Source organism: Alexandromys fortis, unplaced genomic scaffold (assembly GCF_014885135.2).
Source record: "Alexandromys fortis isolate MF-2015 unplaced genomic scaffold, M_Fortis_MF-2015_v1.1 scaffold_86, whole genome shotgun sequence".
Classification (NCBI taxonomy): domain Eukaryota; kingdom Metazoa; phylum Chordata; class Mammalia; order Rodentia; family Cricetidae; genus Alexandromys; species Alexandromys fortis.
In genome coordinates this window covers 7,532,850-7,547,966 of record NW_026067965.1, presented here as the reverse complement: position 1 = coordinate 7,547,966, position 15,117 = coordinate 7,532,850, and the positions used below count along the sequence as shown (strand labels likewise).

The window sequence follows — 15,117 nt, the reverse complement described above, 5'->3', positions numbered from 1 at the left end:
TGCCCTCTTCCAGCCTCCATTGGACACACACACACACACACCGTATATAAATAATAATTTAAAAATAACGGGATCCATCTTTTGCTGCATCCAAGAAATATGCCTCACTATTAAAGATAGACAACACCTCAGCATAAAGATGGAAAAAGATTTTCTAAGCAAATGAATCTAAGAAGCAAGTAGTTGTAGCCATTTTAATATCCTATAACACAGTCTTCAAACAAAAACTAAACGGAATAGATAGGGAATAAAAGTATAGATTCATTAAAGGAAGATCCATCAAGAGAATATTGCAATTCTAATTTTTTATGTGCCAAACACAAGGGCACCCAAACTCATAAAAAACATTACTATAGCTAAAATCACATATTGACCCTCACACAATAATAGTGGATGACTTCAGTACCCTACTCTTGCCAATAAACAGGTCATCAAGACAAAACTAAACAGAGGAATGCTGGAGTTAAGTAATATCATAAATCAAATGGACCTAGCAGATGTCCACAGAACATTTCACCCAAACACTGAAGAAGATATTTTCTTCTCAGAAGCCCATGGAGCTTTCTCCAAAATTTATATCATACTAGGAGACATTGTAAGTCTCAACAAGTACAAAAAATTGAAATAACACCCTGTATTCTAGTTGACCGCCATGGATTGGATTGGATATCAATGACAGCAGAAACGACACAAAGTTATGGAAACTAAACAACTCACTGCAGAATGAAAAATGGGTCAAGACAGAAAACAGCTGGAAATGAAAACCTTTTGTGACTTGAATGAAAACGAAGACACAACATAAGCAAACCTTTGAGACACAATGAAGGCAGTTCTAAGAGGCGAGTTCACAGCACTAAGTGCCTACTTGATAAAAATTTGAGAGTTCTCATATTTGTAACTTACAGCACATCTGGAATTTCTAGAACAAGAAGAATTAATACTCCAAAAGAATATATGGAAAAAATTCAGGGCTTAAGTCACTGAACTAGAAAAACAAAACAAAAATACAAATAATCAATGAATCAAAGAATTGGTTCTTGGAGTTTGAAGAAAATCAATACAATTGACAAAGCATTAGTCAATTTGACTAAAAGGCAAATAGAGATCTTGGGATAACTCTCACCAAGAAAGTGAAAGACTTGTATATTAAAAACTCTAAGGCATTGAAGGATGAAATTGAAGAGGACTTGAGAAGATGGAACAATCTCCCACGCTCATGGATCAGTAGGACTAACATTGTGAAAAGGGCTACACCACAATAGCAATTCTTAATAAAAAGAATAAATTCAAGAATGTTTTAGATATTCTGAGTTTTTGTGTTTCCATACAAAGTTGAAGATTTTTATTTTCAATTTCTGTGAAGAACTGCATTAAATTTTTGATGGATATTTTGTTGAATATATAGTGTACAGTGGAGAAAAGATAGCATCTTCAACAAATGGTACCCGTCAAACTGGATGGCTGCTTGCAGAAGAATGAAAATAGATCCCTATCTATCACTCTTCAGAAAACTCCCAATGGATCAAGAACCTCAATATAAGATCTGATGTCCTGAATCTGATAGGAGAGAAAACGGAGAGATAGACTTGAACTCAACAGCACAGAGGAAGACTTTCTGAACAGAACACTGATAGCACCGGCATTAAGACCAATTAATAATAAATATGACCTCACAAAGCTGAGAAGCTTCTCTGTGGTAAAGGACACTATCATTTTGGCAAAACAGCAGCCTATGGAATAGGAAAAGATTTTTAAATTAGATAATCTAATTTAGATAATCTAAATTAGATTAGACATCTAATTTACCAATTAGACATCTGATGGAGAGTTAATACCTAGAATATATAAATAAAAAACTGAACGTCAAGAAAACACATAATCCAGTTCAAAAGTGGGGTCCAGAACTAAGCAGAGAGCCTTCAAAAAATGAAACACAAACGGCTGATAAATCTTTAAAGACTTGTTCAACATCCTTAGCCATCAGGGAAATGCAAATTAAATGTACTTTGAGATTTCGTCTTATACCAGTCAGAACAGCCAAGATCAATAGAATAAAGCTCATGCTGTCAATGATGCAGGGAAAGACTAACACTTATTTATTGCTGGTGCGAGTGCAAACTTGTCTAGCCACTCTGGAAGTCAGCGTGGTGGTTTCCCAGGGAGTTATCTACCTCAAGATCAAGCTATATATGTATATATATATACATATATATATATCCAAAATACAGAAATACTTGTTCATTCATGTTCATTGCTGTTCTATTCATAATAGCTAGAAAGTGGAAACAGCTTAGATGTCCAACAACCGATGAAGGGATGATGAAAATGTGATACATTTACACACTGGAATATTATTCAGCTATTAAAAATCATAAAATTCTCAGGTAAATGGATAGAGCTAGAAAAAGTCATTTCAAGAGAGGTAACATAGATCCCAAAAGATAAATATCATATTTTTTTCTCTCATATGTAGATGTTAGCTTTTAAGCTTCCAATATGTATGCTATAATCCAAATAACCAGAGAAGTTAGATACTAAGTAAGAGGCTGGGGAAGGAGAGGCTCTTCCAAGGAAGGGGAGATAGAATATATTGTTATGGAGAGACAAAGGGGAAACTAGGAGGATTAAATTGGGAGGGAATGAGAGACTATTGGAAGGGACAATTAATACCAAAGGACTTTTGAAAAGCCAACATGGAAACCTACTACTGTAGAAGCTTCCTAAAGTAATACATGTTTAAAAGGAATCTAAGTGGAGTTACTACATAACAGTGGAGACAACTAGACATCTTATGCCACCAAGTAAAACCTCCAGTGCCAGGAATGGGCGATGTCTTGTTGAGCTATTGGCCAAAGAGGCCCCCTGGAAACCCCTAAACTTCACAGGCTATTTCCAATGCTACTGATTATTTTCCATAACCTGATAGTAAGAATCTATTGCTGAAGGTAATATTTACTTCTATCATCAACCATGGAAGAGCGGAGCTAGTGCCTAATTAGAAGCTTCACCTTTATTGATTAGCCATCAAGGTACATAAGAGAAAGGCAATCATCAATATTACTGAGTGACCTGCCTGTACAACATTCTAGTTTAACAGTGGCACCAATGTAATGGAAGCAACCAATCACTTTGTGATTCCATGAGATGGAACTCATACCTACACTGCCAATGTGGCTAAGAATCTCTAACTGGTTTGTCATGGGCCTAGGGGAAACCTACTGTTGTTATTCTAATAAAGGAAGATAACAATAAAATAACTCCTAATGACATCTGGCCATACCTATAGATCAGTATCCAGATCCAATCCACATCAGAGAAGCTTCTTCTTGTAGTAGCTGGGAGTAACAAAGAGATCCACAAGTGCACAATGTGGAGAAGGTGACAGACATTGGGGCATTCCGTCCAAAATGATTTGGATCAAACCCCTCCCCACAAGGCTCAGGGAGGTATGAGGAAGAAGAGGCAGAAGCATTAAGAGTCAGAGGTGATTGATGACTCTGAGGAAACAATGACTCCCAGGAACAATAGATGAGGTATGTATGAACTCATGCAGACTATGGTGGCAGACACAATATTTGCACAGGTTCAAGCCGGATGCAGTCCAACCACTGAGAGGGGGAATTGGCTATGGGCTCCCATTTTGCTTTGTTTTGACTTTTTTTGGGGGGGAGGGGAACTCTTATTTGTGTTTTGATGGTTTGGTTTCTATTTTTGTGTTTCTTAATTGGTTTTGTTTTTGAAAGAGAGAGAAAAAAAGAACATAAAGTTATGTGGAAAAAGTCTCTGAATTAAATTTCTTTTTTTACAACAATAAAGTTGGGTGCGTAGTGAGGTGGGGAGGATATAGGACAAATTGGGGAAAAACAAGATCAAAATATATTGTATGAAGTTTTTTTCAATTCAAAAAGCATTTTGAAAGAATGAAAGCACCATGTAGCAAGAGAAATGTCTGGTACAGCCATTGAGTACCCATAATACCCTCTGTTAGGTAGGTGGGGGGTGGGGGTGGGCTAGCCTGAATTAAAAATTCCTAATGGCAGTGATTTTCATTTTTTCAGGTCTGTGCCTTTTACTAGCAATTTAAAAAAGATTGACTTCAGTAATGAGATTAATCTTTTCATATAATTCTTTGAAAACTTTATACATTCATATAGCATATTTTGAACATGTTCACCATTCCTCTCAACTTATTTTTTTCCTTTAAAACATTATAATTCACCGTGTTCAATTTGTTCTGCCTGTATATGCACAGATGTGAGGCTATGCACTGGGGCATGGCATGACTCTCCCTTCTCTAGCAGCAATCAGCTGTCAATATCTCCTTCCTCATAAGCCCCACCCTCCAAAGGGCCATTCATCTTGGGGTACAGCTACATGACATTTTCATATTTATAAGTTTGTATAACTTAGCCCAAAATACAGATCCAGTATTGCAGGAATTCTGTCCTGTTCCTCCTCAGTCAATACCCTTCTCCCCCTAGATAACTACCCTTCTTACTTCAATCAATATAAATTAATTTGAGCTGCACAGAAAACCTTACATTCCTAGCTTACTATTTATATCCCCAGACCCTTTTCAACTTTCTATTGACCAAAGAAAACATCTTTTAAAATAGTTGGGCATGATAGGCGTGTTTTCCCCTAATAACATATTGCAATATGTAACTATTAGAGAGAAGTTTCTTCTTGTACCAATTAATTTAATCTCTTGGGTCACCATTGGGCACATGTCCATATTTTGTTTCTCCGAAACCACTAGATGATTTCTTGAAGTCCTTGGCAACTCAAAGCCAGTGGTTTTGTGGCGATCGAGTAGCTCAGTCACAAGATACACTGTGATAATCTTCATCCCGTCAACCGGCCATTTATCCCATCCAACGAACTTGTTAAGTACCTAGCGCTGCTCCACCTTGGACACTAAGAAGACCCCATTTCTTGGTTGGAATTGAAACACAAGAGTAGATTCTTTCAGTGGGTGGTGAGTGTTCCAACTTAGGTAAGCACCAGGCGCACGGAGGAAGGGCGGCTTCCGGAGATGGGGCGGATAGGAGAAGGTGGGTGGGCATTTCCCCAGCAGCTGTTGCCAGCCACCCGACTTTGATCACTTTGCCGCCTGGCAGCCGTAGCGTACAGCCGCATCGTTCCTTAGCAACAGGAGCCAACAGCCAGGAAGCCTTCCTATTGGGCTCACGCATCATGACGGGCAGCCGCATCGTCTAACCGCAATTCCTAGGCCTGTCCTATTGCCCCGCCTACTCCCGGTCCGCAGGCAGCGCATGCGCGCGGGTGGGCCGGGCTGTGTGCAGGGCGGTCGCGGAGCCGGAGGAGCCGCTGCTAAGTGTTTGGACTCGGTCGGCACCGCGGTGCTTGCTCCTCGCCCCAGCCGCCGCCGAGGGAGCGGCCGCCTATTGTCCTTCGCCGCCGCCAAGGCGCGGAGCTGCTCCGGCTCGGCCCGCGGGGGAGCCCGGGGAGCCGCACGGTGAGAGCGCAACTTAGTTGAGGGAGTTGAGGGAAGTTTGGGCGTCTGAGGAGGGGGCGCGCGCGCAGCCGCCCCTCCCCCTCGGCGGTCGTCGGCCGCGCGCGCGAGCGAGCTGCGGGACTCGGGGGCGCGCGGGCGCGACGCGGGTGGCGGACCCCTCGTCCTCCGTCGCATCCGCGGCCGGGGGGTGGGTAGCGCGGTCACCGATCCCAGCCTCCTCGGATCCGGCTGCCCGCTTCAGTGGCTCCTGCTGGGGCTTTTCCTCTGAGGGATAGCTGCTCGCTGGGGCGCGCCGCCCTGACGGTCCGTGGCCACGGGAACGGGCTCCCCGGGGCAGTCGAGCGGGGTAAGCAGTCCGCGCCCCGGGCCGCCTTCGGGGGCTTTTCCGCGCTTTATCCCGGGGCAGGGGACTGGGGGGGGGGAGGGGGCGCGGCGGACGCTCCGGGAACTGTGCATTCGGCTCCTCAGCCACCGAGCCATAGTGCAGCGGCTCGCACTTTCAGACCTAGTCGCTGCTTTGGTAGCTGGGACTCGCGAGACGCATAAAACTCTGGATGAGAAAAACCCTCAGTATTCTTCTCGTTGAGAAAGTGTGTACCTCCATCCCCACCCCATCTTACAGCCGAAAGATTGGTCGCAGGACGTTGCTAGACCCTACTGTGAATTCAGGAATTCACAATGAAAACTGGATTGAGCAGCATTTTAGTGTTAGGTCGTTTGCACTCCATAATGAAGTTATTTTGAGAGTTCATTGCCAAAGTGATGTGCCTCACCCTCTTCTCCCCTTTTATTTCCAGAAGTCGCTTGTTCATTTTTTTTTCTTTAAACGTTTAGATTGCCTGGGTCAGGTGAATTCTCCAGTTCTTGAAAGGTCATCGTCTGTAAAGGAGTTCCCATCAGTTGAGATGACTCAGATAAATCGGTGTCACTTTCGTACACCTTCATTTCTTGGGGATTTACAAGCTGCATTAAGCACTCGCCTTCCTAAGTTTGGGGTGCATTCATTCCACTGCATTTCGTTGATTGGACTTAAACACTATGATGATGATTCTGTTTTCGTTCCCAAGTGGAACTACCCTACGTGTCCTAGCATTCGTATTGAAACACAAGGACTATGTCGCTTCATGTTCATTTCAGTTGTGTCTCTTTGGCATCTGTTAAAGTTTTCTTTGAAAACTACAGCAAATGATATTTTTGCTTTGTTTCCTATGCGAATAACATGGAGAAACGTGGCTTGGGTTTTCTAGCTTGTTCGGCTTCTCCTTTGGAAATCCAGCTTTGTTTACCTGATGAAACCAAGGGAAAATAGTCTTAAGTCACAGGCATCCAGGAGTCGGAATCTTTGTGCTTCATTTTCCTTCCCTAGGTGGGTGTGGCGAGGGAAAGGAGGTTGACAGAAGTTGGTAGTTATTCAGGAGTTACATAATATAAACATAATTGCCTACAAAGTCGGGTGACCAGGACACCAGTTGCTTTCCTTCCCTGGACGGTGATAACGTGTTTTAGTCTTTATTCGAATTTCATTTGCTTCACTAGATGGAGACTGTATGTAGTACAATTGGTCTTTCCTAGTCTTTTTCCTCCTTAAGGACCATGATGGGGGGGGGTATTTTGTACTGTCTCTGCTAGAAAAGTCTTCTACACATGGTTGGTATTCAGCTTTCGTTTGATTTGGATGAAGAGACTTTTACCTGCTACTGAAAGTGTACACAGGAGAGACTCATTAATTCTTGGGCCTTGTACAAAATGATAATTAGTTTGCAGAGTTGTGGTGAAATTTAGTTGAGGAGAATTTGCTAAGTCTTATTTTGAAACAGGGTCTCACTATATAGCCCATGCTGGTCTTGAACTCACAGAGCTCCACCTGCCTCCTGAGTGCTGGAATTAAATGCCTAGATCCCCGTCCCCCTTGAGCTAGGGTTTGCCTTGTAGTGTAGGTTGGCTTTGAACTCAAGGCTTCCCTGCTTCAGTTTCTTTAGGACTAGATAATGGGTTTGTATTACTTTCCCCAGCTTTAAAAACTCTTTAATTTGTTGATTTGTTCTTGAAGATAACTGGAGTTTGGATGGTACACTGTGGACTTCCCCCCTCCAAAAAAGTAGCAGTTTAGAAATCATCCGTCATACTCCCCTTTGTTGAGACTATTAAACTGCTGAACAATTCTTCCATAACTCTCCGTTCCTTTATCGTGAAATTGGGAGGGAGCACCATTTAGATGAAATTCAATTTTTGGAGTTATGTCAATTCGAGTTCAGATCCTTACTTTTTCTTTGTCTGGTTTTGAAGCCTTGAGCATCTCACCTAAGTTCTGAGCATTTTTTTTCCTTGTAAGGGGTAGTAACAATATACGTTCTTAGGAACACACAAAATAGTATACAGAACTTAGTGCACTGTCTGATATCGTGTAGGTGGCTGTTTCCTGGTGGCTAAAATGATAATTTTGATACATTTTACATGCCTTTTAAAATGTTATTTCTGCACAGATGATGGCTTAGTTGCTACCAAGCCTGTTGCCCCGAGCTCAGCTCCCAGAAGCCCACGTGGTAGAAGACGAGAACCAGCTCCTGAAAGTTGTCCTCTGGCCCCCACATTCACACTGTAGCACTTCACCCCCATGCTAAGCTCACGAATGAATATAAACATTATGAAAGAAGTCGTTTGAGCAGAAGGATGATAGAAGCTGTAGTGTTTCCTCACCTGTTAGCCTTCTTCTGCGTGGGACTCCATGTGGCTTGGTAGGGACGAATTCTGTACAGCTATGTAGTTTGGGAAATGACAAGAGGTTGGGTTGTTTTCTGTACTGTCAGTAGTGTGTGTCTGTCTTAGTGTTCTACTGCTGTGAAGAGACGCCATGGCCATGACAACTCTTACAAAGGGAAGCATCTGATTGGGGCTGGCTTACACTTTCAAAGGTTTAGACCATTGTCATCATGGTGGGAAGCATGGCAGCATGCAGGTAGACATGGTGCTGGAGAAGGAGCGCAAGTTCTACGTCTGATCCACAGGCAACCGGCAAAGAGAGACTCTGTCTGGCTTTCACTACCGAAACCTCAAAGCCCACCCCAGTGATGCACTTCTCCAGCAAGGCCACACCTCCCCCCAACAAGGCCACACCTCCCAACCTTTCAAATAGTGCCACTCCCTGGTGACCAAACATTGAAATCTATGGGCCTATGGGGACCATTCTTATTCAAACCACCAGGGTGTCTTAAGTTACTGTCAGTTTAACTTTTCCTTTTTACCTTGGCCTTGAAAACCATATGTATGGCTTTATGACATTCCTCAGGTTTGCTCAAGATAGAACTGCCCTGGGTGTTAACAGGTTGAGAGACTTAGACACACTGCTCACCTGCCTTCTCAAATGCCACTATTTACGGAAGGAAGAAGTGGTTAAAGTCAGTTGTACCAACTTAGTTTAGAATGTTTAAAGTACCAAATGGAGTAGATATGTTTTAGAACTGTTTACCTGATCAAACCTAAAGATTGTGGATATAAATATCCCTGACCAAGCTACCTGGGCAAGCTTCGACTTCAATGCTTGCCTCTCTTAAAAGTTAACTTTTAAATACATTTGAAAAGTCTCGAACTATAGTTATTACTGGCAAAGACGAACATCCGTATGGAAGGGATTGTCATTGTGTTGTGTGTTCTGCCTAGTTTACTATGCTGGGGAGAGAGAAGGAAGCTGTTAGTGGGAAGAAGTTTATTTCATGCACATGTCCTCAAGCCTGTAGTTTCTAGTCCCTCTTTGTGTTGATTGGGTCATTGTCAGTGTACCAGTCTTTGCTGGAGGTTGGACTGGAAGATGAGTACTGAAACACTGTGATTGAACTCTGTGTTGGGCGATGGGGTGCTTTGTTTCACCTCTTCAGAGCTGTATCTTGGGACGTTTGTATGATATGGATGGTAAGTGAAAGAAAGGGAGAGGCGTGAGGTGTTTGCTCTTTTAATTTCTGATCGTAAGCCTGCTCTTGATCATAGAATTAGTTCCTGCCACCCAAATAGTGGAATTATTCCTGAAAGGTTAGTAATTAATGAGCGTGGCACACTACAATCAATGGGTCTTTTTAACTTGTGCTGTCAACATAGGGGAAAGCCTTAACTGGAAGTTAAAGATGAGTTTTGCAGAACCCCAGGATGGTTCTCTTTGTGGTCTCTCTGAAAGCACGTGGTGTGGAGCCACATCCACACGTTACCATTTTTCGGCTGTCTGTTCTTGAGCCAGTCACGTTATCTTTCTCAGACCTAGTCTCTTTGCTTATTTCTCCCCCTTATCCATCCCCACCCCCACTATCATCCTGTCAGCTAAATGCTGCTGTTGTGAGAAACAGGCCAGAAAGCGCCATACTGTGTGGTGGTGCAGTTTCATTGGTCAGCTCCTGGTATAGACAAAATGTAAATCCTGCCCCTCAAGGGGAAACTTGCCACTACCTTTGCTGTCATTTCCCCCTGGAAAGCAACTAAACTGTTACAAGACATCTACCCTTCCTCATGCTTGGGAAAGCTGGCTCCTTTGCACTTTCTGTTTGGTTCTCACATTTTCCTTCACGGAATATTTTATCAGGGAATATTTTTTAAACTAACTTTTGGTTCAGAATGCTTGTTAGGTTTAAATCGCTGTGGACGCAGCAGCTGACTTTGGATGCTGGGACTTGATGTCAGGTTCACTGCAAACAGTGAACAAACAGTGTTGGTCTTTACTACCATTTTCATACTTAAAATTTAAAATTAGTTTGCTCAGTTTTCTTCTGAGCTAGATGTACTTTATTTTACCTATATTTGTTATTTAGTTCTCAACCCACCCTCTACCTCCAGGGTGGTGGGAACCAAGAAACAATCCTGAGAATGAAATTGTTAATCCATTTTTAGGTTAAGAAAAAGTTCCTAAAGTAGCTAGCTACTAGGTCTCTGTGTTGAGTTGATTATTATGACTGAGGTCAGGCTTTTCCATATCATTGATACTGCCGTATGAAACTTTAAAGTACATTTTAAAAACAAATCAAGTTCGTTGAGGTATTACAGAATGCAGTAAAGCACATCCATTTTAAGAACATAAAGTATAATGAGTTTTGATAACGTGTACCTGCCTGTAACTCAGCAGAGTCAAAACAGCATTTCTAGCATTTTCAGGATCGTTATGCCTGCCACCTTCTTGGCCAGTCTCTTTAGTGCTCATCTCCTTCCTACTGTACCATAGGCAACCTCTAGGGTACTCTGGTCTTCGCTGGTCTGCTGCCTGTTTTTGCAAATAAGGTTTTAGTGAGATGTAGCCACACCCATTTTGTTTATGGCTGCTTTGGAGCTATAGTTGCAGCTTAGAGTGGTTAACACATTCTTTCTACATAAGTAGATTATTTAGCCTTGATTATACCTAACAAAATCCAGTTATTCATGTCTAATGTGAACAGTACTATATTTTTCACCATATATTTGATGTTCTATTAGCATTCATGTGAAAAAATATCGGGGGCTGGGTAATGACTCAGTGGGTAAAGTGCTTAATGTGGTAAGCTTGAGAAGCAGGCGTGACACCATGTGTCTCTAAACCCAGGCTGGGAGGTGGAGACAGGAGGATTCCCGAGGCTTCCTAGCTAGCTAGTGTAGCCAGTCCATGAGTTCCCTGTTCTCTTAGTGACAATCTCAAAGACCAAGGTGGAGAGCCATAAGAGGAAGACGACTGTCGCGCCTCAGTCTTGTCCTCCATAGGTACACGGACTAGCGTGAGGACCTGCTTATAGATGCACACACCACACACAAGATAATCAAGCTTCCCTCAGCACATTGTTACTGTGTCTCTTTTGTCTCCCATTTTTTCTTTAAGAAATATATCCTTTACAAATTCAAATTCATTGATTTTAGTATATAATATCTTACAGATTTTGACAAATGTGTAGATTCATCTAACCACTGCTTGAATTAGAAATAATTCCTTTGTCCTTCCAGATTGGTCAGAATCCTTTTGTAGTCATCTGGTATTTTACCCCTGAATCTTAGAAACCATTAATCTGTTTTCTGACTCTATGTGGTTTTTGTTTGTTTGTTGTTTGCCTTTGTTCTTGATTCTTTTTAAGAATGTAGGTCAGTCAGTGTATGTCTAGCATGTACCGAAACCTAGGTTCAATCCCTAGTAACGACACTGAATATGGTGGTTAATGACTGTAATCCCTGCATTTGGGGTGTGGTAGGGGGTGGAGGCAAGAAGATCACACGTTTGCGGTCATATTTTCCTACATAAGAGTTGAAGGCTAGCCTGGATTATATGAGTCCTGTCTCAAGCCAAAGTGTGTGGGGGGCTATCATAAAAAATAGAATTATATAGACACATTTATTTATTTATTTATTTATTTATTTATTAATTATGTATACAATATTCTGTCTACATGTATGCCTGCAGGCCAGAAGAGGGCACCAGACCTTATTACAGATGCTTATGAGCTACCATGTGGTTGCTGGGAATTGAACTCAGGACCTTTGGAAGAGCAGGCAATGCTCTTAACTACTGAGCCATCTCTCCAGCCCTAGACTCTGTTTTTTTTGTGTGTGTGTGTGTGTGTGTGTGTTTAATAATGCTGTCCTTTCATGTTATTATTTTTTATCTCTTGTTGATATATCTGTTCAAAACTGTCACTCTAGGGCTGGAGAGATGGCTCAGTGGTTAAGAGCATTGCCTGCTCTTCCAAAGGTCCTGAGTTCAATTCCCAGCAACCACATGGTGGCTCACAACCAGCTGTAATGGGGTCTGATGCCCTCTTCTGGCCTGCAGGCATACAGACAAGACAGAACATTGTATACATAATAAATATATATATATATAAAAAAACCTGTCACTCTAAAAATTGAATCTGTTTTGTGTGTGTGTGTGTATAAAACCATTACTTGAAAATATTATCTTATAATATGTTGCTTATGTTTTTCTACCTTCCTTCCACCCACCTCCTAAGGTCTTGTATATAGCAGGTTGGCCTGAAACGCTGTACTTGAGGATGGCTTTGAACTTCTGATCCTCCTGCCTCTGCTTCTTGAGTGCTGGAGTATAGGTGTGTGCCACTGCATTGGGTTTATTAAGCCCAGCGTCTCTTGTATTCTACCAACTGAGCTGTAATGCTTCAATTTATTATTATTATTATTATTATTATTACTATTATTATTATTATAGTATGCTAAAGATCATACTGTTTGCATACATAGGAAAGCCCCCTACTTATCACTGAGCTGTGTGTTTTCAGATCTATCGTTTTGACTTTTGAAGCACTTTTACATGGTAGAAAAGGGCTCTGCCATTGAACTAACTCTGTAACTCTAGTCAGCAGATATTATCTTTTTTTTTTGATTGACATTGGATTGAATCTGTAAATACTTGGGATAACTGCCATGAACATCTGCATATATACATCTTTGGTTTTTGGTGGTGGCGTACTTTTCAGCAGTTGAATCCTGCATGTTTTGTAAAGCTTTATTTATATAGCACATGGTTTCAGGATCCATGATTTCAGTTGCTAGTGTCAGTAAGAAGGATGAGTATGGTACAGTAAGATACTTTGAGAGAGGAGAGACCAGGTGTGCTGGTTAATTGTTTTATTATTTATTTTTGTCAACTTGGCATGAGCTAGAAGAGGTGAAATCATCTTTCAAATATTTCCTCAGGGCCAGCATGCAGAAGCAGTGGTCCAGAGTGGCCAAGGTTGCTCTTAAGCTTGGTAATATGCAAGAGTTTCCCAAGTAGGGCTGGTTTTAGCAGTATGTAAGCTGCAGTATTGAAAGGCCCAGGATGAGAAGCTGAGGCTTGGCATCATGTAGCAGAATCAGAGTCCCTGAAGAGGGCAGGAGAGGCAGTTGGTGAAGATGCAGCCTCGATTCGAGTGAATACCCACAGGGACAGCGATAGATGTGGAGCTGGCCTGAGATTTACATGCCTTTGGTCCCAGCACTTGGGAGGCAGAGGCAGGCGGATTTCTCTGTGAGTTTGAGGCCAGCCTGGTCTACAAAGTGAGTTCTAGGACAGCCAGGCTGTTATACACAGAAACCTTGTTTTGAAGAAACCAAAAACAAAAAAAGAAAACAGAACAAAACAAAAACCAACCAAACAAACAAAACCCCAAAACTAAAACAAAACAAAACAAAAAACCCTAAACCCTCCCAGATGGCAGAGCCAGAGAAGTAAGCTTGCCTGAGCCTCTGGAGCCCATCAGGGACCCAGGTGTTAGATGTTGGGCTGTTTTTCACTGTTGCAATTTGGTTTTGCTTAAGCGTGGTTCTAAGTGTTCCCTGGTTCTTCCCTCTTGGAATAAGAAAGTATGTAACTTATTTTTTTATTTTACAAGATCCCACAGTTGAGAGCATTTTTAATTTTAAGAAGAATGTGGGGCTTAAAACATGTACTGCTTTATATTGTGAAATTAAGGAAACCTGAGATGAGCCTTTAGGTTGTTAGAATCTGAAACATATCAACTTTAGCGTTGGTTTTACACGTCTTCTTTTATCCAGCTGATGGCTGTGCTAAAGGTGGCGAACGTTTGAGAGACTTTTTGTAAATATGAGATTTTCTATATCCGTGGGTCACTTAGAAAACTCGGGATGATTTGAGTGCTGCCTCTGTAAAAGCGTGTTTCCTTGTCTGGCCATGGAGTTTTGTCTTGTCTAAAGTAAGTGCTTTTCTGAAGTGCACCATGGCATTGAATGGAAGCAATTTGTTATTTTTGACAAGCTGAAGGAGATTTTTAAACTTTCCCCTTAGACTCCTTCAACAGAACAGCTAGATTCTGAACACAAAGGAACTCTCGTCTGCAAGAGTCATTGTTGAGTTACTTAGGAAAACGCTGTGGCAACAAGAGTTGAGAAATAGAGGGTAAATGTTTATTTGATCACAGGAGTGTAAATGTTTATGTGGTCACATGAAGCTGTAGAGAGGCCTGGCTCAGGTACTTTCTCTTTTTGAGGCTTAAAGGTCAGTGTCTGGGCCTTCCTTTCAAAATGGTTCTGCATATGTGCTTAGGTCAATTTGGAGAGACCATTCAAGGACATTTCCCAGTGTTTTCTAAACAGGTCAGTAAGGGGGAGAACTTTTGTGGCTTATATGTTAACTTACCATTCTTAGCGCTTTATAGAGTTATAGATTTAGTTTTATTCTTCCAAGTAAATAAACTGTGACTTTCTTCTAGGATTTATGATATATTCTAGCTTTATTGTTTATGCTGTAAGCCACATATTTTTCACCCTGATATAATTATGTCCAAAGAGCTTAAAATTCCAACTTGTTCTTGGTCTAGGAAATCATTGTGGTCTGCTCTTAAAGTTTTCCTGGAATCCTTAGAAACATGCTAGGCTTTCATGTTTGTGCCTGGAAAGTAGCAAGAGCTTGCCAGTGGTTGATTTTTTTTTTTTTCACATGCAGTGACCGTTGTGGATGGCAGCCAGTAATTAACGTTAGCACACTTGTTCACATCTTCAAAGTGTTTTACGAACGTTTAATTAGTTCATGCTTAACTTCTGTACTAGAAGTTGGAAAACCAGTTTTTAAGGTTCATTTTAGCAGTCCTGAAGTGTTAGGGGGCAAATGAGAAAAATACAGGTGAAGATAGCTTTCCTTGCTTTTGGCCCAGCTTGCTTTTTGAGGCATATAACTTCTGGTTGATGTAAAC

General features: G+C 41.6%; 1 protein-coding gene across 7 annotated transcripts in view; it reads left to right on the top strand.

Annotated features, from left to right (window-relative positions):
- The first annotated feature begins 5,296 nt into the window (after positions 1-5,296).
- Positions 5,297-15,117, top strand: part of Akap13 (A-kinase anchoring protein 13) — a 256,845-nt gene continuing 247,024 nt past the window's right edge. For 6 of the 7 annotated variants that reach the window (XM_050154104.1, XM_050154103.1, XM_050154102.1 and 3 more), the window contains exon 1: positions 5,297-5,479. The gene's annotated coding sequence lies outside the window, so the exon portion shown is untranslated. Of the gene's footprint in view, positions 5,480-5,688; positions 5,826-15,117 lie in introns of those variants that run through there. The other variant, XM_050154105.1, reaches the window with a different exon arrangement.